General features: G+C 37.5%; 1 pseudogene; it reads right to left on the reverse strand.

Moving 5' to 3' along the window:
• Nucleotides 1-3,430: 3,430 nt before the first annotated feature.
• LOC118540795 (olfactory receptor 13H1-like) lies at nt 3,431-4,270 on the reverse strand (annotated as a pseudogene).
• Nucleotides 4,271-9,621: the final 5,351 nt, after the last annotated feature.

The following is a 9,621-nucleotide window of genomic DNA, read 5'->3' on the forward strand; positions in this document are numbered from 1 at the left end:
TACTCAATATGTTTTGTTTTGAATAAGTAAATTAAGGAATAAAAAGAGGCAAAGTGTTACATAACCTCCAAACACTTACAGCCAGAGATACATATGTATGCTTTCCATAATTCCAGGGATGGGCTTCAGCTAAGTACACGTGATAACCTTGCCACACACAGAATAAACTGGGCATTTCAGTATACAGTTATCTCTGGTGCCAGAGCTATATAATATTAATGATGATAAGAATAGTAAAAATAGCTAACATTTTCATTTGCTTCCTATTTGACAATACTGTTTTATGTGGTTTATCTTATTTGACCCTCATAGCAACCCTATGAAGTAGAGACTATTATTATCGTTGTTATGACTATTACTATTATTATCAACTGCATAGATGAAGATGGGGGTGTCAGAGAAGCTAAAGAAACGTGCCCAAGGTTGCACAGTTAAAAAGTAGTCTTTTTTTATTTTTAATTTTAAGTAGTCTCCATGCCTAACATGGTACTTGAACTCCCAACTCCCAGGTCAAGAGTCACATGCTCTACTGACTGAGCCAGGCAGGCACCCTTAAGAAGTGCTTTTTTAAATCTCAGAAGTCTGAATTCAAACGAGGTCTTTCTAACAATAAAGTCTGTGTGTGCATGTCTTTATGTATATGTGGGATGGCAAATACTGGTATACAGGGTCTTTGACTCAAATATGTTAGTGAAAAACTTTATCTGGTAACTATTTTAATCAGAACAACAACAAAAATATTGCGGGAATAGGTGAACAATTTTCTGTGTGCTCCTTCCCATAAGACGAACCTAGAAGATTTAATAGCTCTGCTTTCATGACTTGTAGAAACACAAGGAGCACTCTGCAGATAATTAACTTCATTTTCTTAGTACTGGTGTTGACAAATGCACTCAAAACTCAATGATATATTATTAGCTTTTGAAAAATTTTAAATTTCTTTCTTTTGAACACTTCCAGGTGGGCTCTCAAGTGCATTTTCTTCATTCTGCTACTGCCAGTACACAGCATGAAGCTCTTTTCTCAGTTATGTCGATTTTTAAGGGGTCAGTTCAACCTTCTAAGATGTCGCCTTGTGATTTTGGCACACCTCATGAGAAGATGGTGTGTGGAGAGGCAGAGCTGCCCATTATCAGCTGCAAGCCGTAAATGCTGCTTGGCAGAGATAAGAAATTGAAAGATTTCCTAAGGCATAGGTAGTTCCAAAGCATTTCTTGTTTATTACAACTCAAACATGTTTACTTAGTAATACAAGGGAGATTTGAAGAAGACAATGTTCACAATACACATTTAATAGAAAAGAACCTTATGCATGCATCTCTGATTAGTTGTTCTTATAATCTCTTACACTTTCTATTCATCCAGTCTTGAATTCGTGTCAGAAATCTTCCCGCAGCTTGTTCTCTACTTCCAGATGTAACGTATTTCTCTCTCTAGAGAGAACCCTGTCTAACTTCTTCCTGAGGTAATCAAAAGGGAAGACATTAGTTCACCTGTCTAATTTTCTCTTGCAACTAAAAAAGGTCCCTGCCTCTCCCCAATAAATTTCTCTCTGTCAGCAGAAGTCACATCTCATTGCTTGTTCTTCTCTACCTCTTCTTAGTCCCTAATGAAAATGATCAAACTCCGATAATTGTTAGGTGCAGTTTTGCTCCTTTTTTCCCCTCCTTTTGAGGAATCACGTTTGTTTCTCCCCTCTAGTGTTTGACTTTATCTGCTCACCATGTCTTGTTAGTTACTAGTACCTTCCTTTTTGTTTAAGGAGTGCTTTAGGTTAAATGAAAATTATTAGAAACGCCAGAAATCAAACTTACAGAAGAGTTTGTTCAAGGTTAAATTGGTAATGTTACAACAAAATTTGCCTAACACCATAGATTCCCTTTCTGAAGAGTTCTGATTGGGGTTCCCACACTTTTATTATTTTCATTTTCATTTACAATAGCCTTTTGTCAGCTTGTGTTGTTGACTGATTAGGTCAGAGGAAATAGCTTACAGAGTGAAATAGACAGATCAAAATGGGGATCTGCCTGTCTGGATGTATCTGGAAACAGTGGTGGAGTCAATCAATGTTGAAAGGATTTTGGGGGCTTTTTATTAGCCCCAAGTAACCGACTGCAGCATTTTCTGTTTCCAAAATTGGACTGGTTCATTGTCATTTTGACCCAATGACAAAGACCCTGACTCCTAAAATACAGATGACCAATGAACATGGGAAACATTCAACCTCATCTCTAATAAGATAAATTCACATTAAGACAACAGTGAGAACATATTTTTTTCAGTCTGTCATATTACCATGAATTATTCTAAAAATGATACAGTTATTATTGGTACAGACCTAAGCAGATGAACATTCATACAATGGGTACGGATGTTAGAGAGAGGACTGGCAGTTTTTTCTTTTTTGGCTGACATGTATTCGGTGTCCATCACATGCCAAGCATTATGATAGAAGCTTAATATGCATTATCTCATTTCATTCTCAAAACAATTTTGTGGGGTAGGCACTCATAATATCCATTTCACAGATGAGAACATTGAAGCTGAGAGATGGAAAGGAACAAACTAAATCCCACACAACCGTGAATGGCAGACTTAAATACATGTCTGCTGGATTCTAAAACCCATGCAAGCCCCATTGAGTGTGGGGATGATAGGTGATTTTTCCTTTTCTCTCTACCTACCCCTTGTATTTAAAAACAATGAACACTATAATTTTTATAATCCAAAAATACAGTACACATTTGCTTGTTTTTTAAGGCATTTTAAAGGAGTTAAATTTGCTGTTTGTGAGGTCCACTTTGGAAGCTGCATGCAATTATTTAGGAGGAGGGTACGTTGAGAGAGAAAAGGGGGTCCTATCTACTTAACAAGACATGTAATTGTAGGTTCCATAGGGTCATCATTTTTGGCCCTCAGTATCTATACAGTCTTCAACGGCTTCTTGCTTCATCAGAAGACCTTCTACGTGGAAATTCAGTAATTTTCCTCTCTACCCGCTCACATTCATCACTCTGAAGCTTGGATAATGATAGACCTTTTATAAAAAGCATTGAGAGAATTGTCCATTTTGCAATTTTGTTCTTTATCCTCTATAAAAGAGAATCTTAGAATATTGAAATATTTCTCATTCAGTAAAACAACATAAAACTACATAGGATTAAAATATACTAATTATTATTTTGTTTTATAAACTCTCCCACGACACTGTGCTGTATTTTATTACTTAAATGGATAGCATTATAAATGTTTAACATGCCTTTTTCAGTGGCAAGATGTTCTTTATCACACGCCTGTTGGAAATAGAAAAAAATGCATTTGAAACGAATGACCTTACTAAAATATTGTTTAGTGTTTATACCTTGTTATTTTTACAAGTCCATGTCAAGTTGTTGGTTAGATGAACCTCCATGGGATATTCATGTCCTCTTTAGGATTCTTTCTTCCTCATCATTTTTCTTAGGGCACTTTTCACATCTTTATTCCTCAAGGTGTAAATGAGGGGATTCAACATAGGGGTTACAATGCCTTAAAATGCAGAGATGATTTTACCCTGGTCCTGGGATTCCCTTGACTGAGGTTTTGGGTATATGTAGATGGCTGTTCCATAAAATATGGTGACCACAGTCAGGTGGGATCCACAGGTGGAGAAAGCTTTGAGCCTGGCTTCTGCAGAGTGAATCCTTAGCACAGCAACCACAATGTGAGTGTAGGAGATGAGATTGAAGGTGAAAGGCAGGGGCAGTGTGAAGATGCCAATGACCAGACCCAGAATAAGTCTGACTGGGCTGTCTGAGCAGGTGAGCTTCAACAGGGACTGGACCTCACAGGTAAAATGATTGATGACATTGTGTCCACAAAAATGGGCAGGAATTGCAATAATTAGTATTATTGCTAAAAGGAAGGCACTGGCCCAGGTCACCATGGCCAACTGTATGCAGACCCGGCTGTGCATAATGATGGTGTAACACAGGGGATTAGAGATGGCAATAAATCTATCATGAGCCATGACAGCGAGGAACAGATTCTCTGTCATCCCCAGAAAAAGAGCAGTGGTCATCTGAGCATAACAGCTAATATAGGAAATGGTGGGGTAGTCTTTTAAACTACTGAACAACAAAAAAGGCACCGAATTACTAGAGTAGCAGATACCGAGGAAGGACAGGTTGCTTAGGAAAAAATACACAGGGCTGTGAAGCTGGCCATCAACTCTAACCACGACAATGATAAGACTGTTACCCACCAATGTGATTAGGTAAACTACTACCATGGTGCAATAAAAGGCAATCTGGGATTATGGATGATTGGACAAACCCACCAGGATGAATTCTGTCACTTCACTGCCATTACCAGTAACCAAAATATCCGTTTTCTTCTATCTGCTGAGAAAGAAGAAATTCAACTTATTTTAATCTGAGGAATACTTATTGAGGGTCTGCTGTGTCCTCAGTCCTATGTCAGGTGGTATTAGGAAAAGATGTCTACAAAAGAAATGATACGGTTTGGAACTTTACGTTCTAATTTGGGAGATAAAGCGTCATACACATCACAGGATTAATTTGCAAAGTAGTACAGTCCATTGAGTCTTAATTCCCTCATCTATGGAATGAGGGGGGTTGGACTCCATCTGAAGCGTGCTTTGAACCCCCCTTAAAGAAAATGTGCCAATTTACTGCTCAAATATAAAAAGAATCATAAAATTTCTAATTGTTTTTTCCCTGCTATGGATATTAGCCTGAAATTTGTTTTTAGCTGGTTCATATCCATGACATAAAATTGTGGCCAGTTCACTCTCATTTTTTCCTCACCCTGCACATCCAATCAATCACTGAGTCCTATTGGCTCCTCCTTCTGAATATATTTTAAATCTACCTATAAATCTCCATATCCACAGTCAACATTTATCTAGTCAGAGCCACCATCCTCTAACAGGCCTCCTTACTTCTATTCTTGCCTCTCTATGGTCTATTCTCCACACAGCAGTCAGAGGAAACTTTTACAAACATACATAATTATCAGCATATCTTTCCCATGCTTAAAACTGCTCTAGGGCTTCTAATTAGCATTGGAATAAAATCTAACCTATTTACTATGACCTACAAGGCTCTAAATGATCTGACTTTAACCTTATCTCACACTGTCTCTTCTTGTGATCACCATGTTCCACACATACTGTCTTTATGAAGCACTCTAAGCTCATTCTGACCTCAGAGCTTTTGCACATTGTGTTCTCTCTGCTGGAAATATTCCTACCCTCTTTGACTGGTGAACTTCTAGTCATCCTTAATATCTCAGCCTAAAAGAAATTTCATTAGAAAAGCCTTCCTTAACTGCACTAAAACGAAATCAGATCTTTTTGTTGCAGTTGTTCATAGCACTCTAAACTTCTCCTGCTTGGCTGTTATTACAGTTTATATTTATATATTTGTGTAATTATTCAATTTCTGCTCCCTTACTAAATTTTCAGCTTTCAGAGGGAAGAGGCCCTGACTGTCCCGTGTATTGTCTTATTTTTACCACCTCACATAGTGCCTGGTGTAAACCCACAATATATGAGTTCAATATGGGTTTGTTGAATGAATCCAGGCCAGTTATTTGGCTCTTCTGTCTTCAATGTCATGACGACTACATTGAATTGGCTGAAGGAAATAAATGTTTGAGGGTAAACGGCCCATGACGAAAAACAGTATCTCATAGTATTCAGTGTTACTAAAGGCCTGTTGCTCAAAAGTGAACTTTACTGTCTTGTATTTTTTTACCCTACAATTTGCTCTTTGCGAGGAGGGAAAGTGTTATAGTAAAGAGAGAAAATGGTTATTATAGTGAAATCTGAAAAAAAAAAGTGTTTTCACACTTTTTGTCCATCCGAATTTTTATTTACTTTGTTTGATCTAATTCTATCAAGTATGAATGCTATCACAGACCAGCTCATTAATAAGGTCAAGATCCTTTTTTTGGATTGTCTGTAAGATTCCCATCACGTTCTAGCCACAAATCAGAATTTGGGGCATTTATAGGAGGATCTAGTTTCAGACTCATGAGGTAGGTGTCAAGCCTTGGTAAGTGCAGGCTGTGGATAGGAAGGTTTGTCTTAGGAGCTGGTCAGCAAGAGGGGCCATTCAGGCTCACGATGTAGGTAATCTCTTCAGATCCTTTTTCTAAAATAGACCCCAGATCTCAGAAGGTACAAGACATTTTTGGACAAGTAATTCAGAAAGTAGAGTAAGACTTTGTAACAGGATCCTCAGTAGAATCTAGTACAGGATGAGGGGGCTCTGAATAGAAATCGGAACCAAGGGCAGACAAACTGAAAAATACTTAGCTGCTGCTAAGCTTCTAACTACAGCTGTTCACTTATTACAGGCAGTGATCCTAGGAGGCCCTTGACTACCTCTAATGAGAATTAGAAGGCTCCTTTTTGGTCTATATTCTCCCAGAATTGGGATCAGAAAACAAAATGAATCTGAAAAGGAAAAGTCTTCTTGGAGTAGAGTTATGAGGCTGAGGCAGAAGTCAGGTGATTTGTCTTTATGCAATGGTGACACCACAACCATAATTTTCTAATAGCATTACAAGAATGGGATTTTCAGGGTGCCAACTTTTTCAAAGGGCACTAAATCTTCATACTAGAATGACAGCATGTTTAATCACGAAGCCTTATTTTGATTTACAATCCTTACCATCTTACAGTCTTAACAATCTCAGAACACATGCCAGTATAAATAGTTGGAAAACAAAGAACACATTTTTGTGCTTACATGATTTGAGTAAATCTCACCAGACTGACCATTATATATATATTTTTTATTCAATAATTCAGTGTTTTAGCTCTGTGCAGGCCAAAATCATCCTAAATTATCTAGACATATGTGGAGATGCTCACACATATATTCACTGGTTTTTGATCTTTCAGAAATACTTGGGGCACACTTCAAGGCCTTCCTTTACATGGAGTTCCCAAAGAAGTCTGTCTTGGTTTCACCTACCATGCAAGAACATGCTTCCCAGGAAGACTCATTCTATTTTTAATACTAAAATTAAGGGATGCTTGGAGCAAATTCCTTTTTTTTCCCTGGGCTTTACAGAAAGCTCCCAGAAGCTCAAAATATACTTAATGGAATGGGTAGTACTTACAGACAAGAATTTCTATTACCCATACCAGGCAGTGTAGAATGGTGGTTAACAGCATGAGTTCTGGATCCAAGTTTGAATACTGGATCCATCACTGATTCACTGTGTAACATTGGCAATTTGCTTAACTTGTTTATACCTTAGCTTCCTCAACTGTAAGATTGGGACAATTATAGTATCTATCTCAAAGGGTTTTTGTGCTATATACATATTAGCTATTATTATTTTTAAATAAGGCCTCACTTGGGAAGTAACACCCATGGGAATGTGGCCACATTGGTTGTCTTTTTTTTTTCCTAGAGGGTGGAAAATAATTCAGTGAATGAGGAGAGAAATAAGGCAATGTTGTTAGATTATAGTGTGAGCCCTCTGGAGACAGAATTTGCATTTTATTTCTTTAACTCCAGTGGTTGGCTTAGTTTCTGACACATGGGAAGAACTTACAATATTTTTTAAATCAAATTGATTTTACTCACCTGAATACCAGGGGGAAAAAAGACCATGAAAACAAAAACAAAGCCACTAAGGTCTCTAAGAGTTGTGTTGATATAGTCCCTTATGTGTTGCCCTATCATCGCCTCACTGAAGTACTGAAGTCTTTCAAGGGGAGTGACTTACAGGTGTATCCCGAGATCCATGTAAAGACTGACCATTCCACATGTATATGTTGGTTTGTTTCAAGAGACAAATATGGCTTCCTTCCTTCTTGTCAGGGTATGTTCTTTACTTGCTCTTACAATGGATTGTGTCTTGATTCTGCTCAGCATTTTAGAATCCAGGATTCCAAATGGTTCAAAATATGAACACGAGAAGGGAAGAATATTAAACATCTGCTGGTACCTTCTGAGTTTATTCATTATGGTTCCAAAGAAGTGATTTCACTGAAGAGACTGTAGGGACCAAGTTCCTAAAAGGCAATTAAATCTCACTACTGAATTGAGGCTGTATATTCACTTGGGAGTGTTATTTCTAAGTCATTAAAATACAAGTATCTTTTGTCCACTAATTCCAATAGTTCATTAGTGACACTGTAAACTTTTGACTAACACCATCAACTCCACTTCTGCTTTTAAGTTACCAAAGAGTAGTAGATCCACCTCTAGGGTGGTTACTCAGAGTCTTGTTTCTTGGAAGGATCCTCAGCACAGTGACATAAGAAGGCAATGAATGAATGGGGAAGGAGGAGTGACCACAATGTATTGGGACTCTATAAAAGCTTTTATTAAGGACTCAGGTAAATGAAATTCTGTAAACAGTGTTTACTGGAGGTGTCCTCTTCCTCTTTACGTTTCCCTGACATCTCCCAGCCCATCCTAGCCATCTTTGTTTTGAAGTTTCTGTAAATCTTGCTTTTTCCTAAAAATTTCCTACATTAGTTTTGAATTGCTATAGAAACTGTTGCTGTCTAAATATAATATTGCATCCTCTCATTCACTGCTCCATTGATTTACTTTATCTGTGCATGTATCTAATTACAATAGCTTTATTTTATTGATTCCTTGCTTAGTTGTGCTCTAAATATATGATGATTTGTTTATTACCTTTACATGTATCCTTGTTAAGTTTTTCAACTTAGGTATTAAGATTCTGGGAGCTAGGAATGAAGCATCTTTGCAAATTGTCCAGCTGAGTGCTACTCAAAATGTTTGCAAGGAGATAAGGACAGAATTGAGAGTAAACATTTAGTAATTTTTAAAGTGATTTGACATTGCTGTGACATTTTTATCATATTTTATAAAATATCAGTCTGTAACAACTGGGAAATTTAAAAGATAATTGTTCTTTACCACAAATGGTCTAAGAAGTATTTGTTTAGCGCTCATTCATTTAACCAATTCTTATTGTGCATATACTCCGTACCAGACACTATGCTAGGGAGACAGAGACGAATAAAAAAACTTCCTGCTCTCTATAAGCTTATGAACTAATTGGGAATAAACACTCTAAAACAACTAATTATAAAATAACATGAAAGATGTTAAATTTGGGGTTGAGCAAAGTGTTATTAAGTGAAAGAAATGGAATTAAGTCACCATCCAGGATTAAACAGAATAGGATAAGCTCTGGGGAGGGCTTCACCGAGGCAATGACTGTCGATCTGGCCCTTGGAGGCTGACCGAGATTTTGCCGCACTGCAGGCAAGAAGAACAGCATGTACAGGAACATAGATGCATAAAAGGTTTAGAGAAAGAAAGTATTGTTTTCCTGGGGTATGGGGTCTATGGAGTTGAAATAGACAATGAGGATAGAGACGTTAGCAGGGACCCTGAGTGATGTTGTGTATTCTATAGGCAATAGGGAACATATTGGAAGTTCTTAATCTTAGAGTGGGATTATAAAGAGGGGCTTAACATGGAAAGATTTTTCCCTTTAGAAAAGTCACCCTGGAGACTTTGACTGGATGGCTAGTTTAGAGAGAGGTAAGATGGATTAGAGAAAAATAGGAGCTTGTTACAGTCATTCTGGTAAGGGTTGATGAGTCCCTGAACT

The sequence above is a fragment of the Halichoerus grypus genome, chromosome X (assembly GCF_964656455.1).
Source record: "Halichoerus grypus chromosome X, mHalGry1.hap1.1, whole genome shotgun sequence".
In the NCBI taxonomy this organism is placed as follows: Eukaryota; Metazoa; Chordata; class Mammalia; order Carnivora; family Phocidae; genus Halichoerus; species Halichoerus grypus.